The following is a 629-nucleotide window of genomic DNA, read 5'->3' as shown; positions in this document are numbered from 1 at the left end:
CGGTAAAAATGCGATTACGCTTTCACCTCTGCCACGACTTAATCCGTCACGACCGATGATGACGCAAAGGACTTATCTCCAAATAATTCATTTCCAAGTAACTCATTTCTGAAGCGAAGAATTTCCAAAACGTAAACTTTTTAATATTTAATTTCATTCTCCAAATGTCTAACTTCCACATGTTTGACTTCAAAGACGGAAGAACATCATGACTTCCTATAATTATACAGTGCGTTTAGGTACACTTAGTGATCAAAATTCAAAATTAAAACATAAAAGGATACGAACATCCTATAAAAATGATAAGGACTATAATAAGGAATAAAATAAAGCGAGATAATACCTTAACGCAAAGTTAAATGACTAAAATCTATAAATAAAAATATATATCATAGCTTAACACCGCCAGCCATATTCTGTATTGTGACGTCACAATAGTCTTTCTAATAAACTCCTGATAAGACATTTTTGAAGCTCTTATCTCAGTTTGCTTTATTTACCGTTTTTTTTTCTTCTTTTTCGCCTTTATTAACTTATTTAGAAAGTGATTTATTACTTTATTAATCCATTTTTTCCGTATCTTTTATGGTTATTATCATTCGTTATTGCACATACAGTAGAGAGAAGGG

Source organism: Penaeus monodon, chromosome 19 (assembly GCF_015228065.2).
Source record: "Penaeus monodon isolate SGIC_2016 chromosome 19, NSTDA_Pmon_1, whole genome shotgun sequence".
Lineage (NCBI taxonomy): Eukaryota > Metazoa > Arthropoda > Malacostraca > Decapoda > Penaeidae > Penaeus > Penaeus monodon.
Note: the sequence above shows the minus strand (reverse complement) of the source record.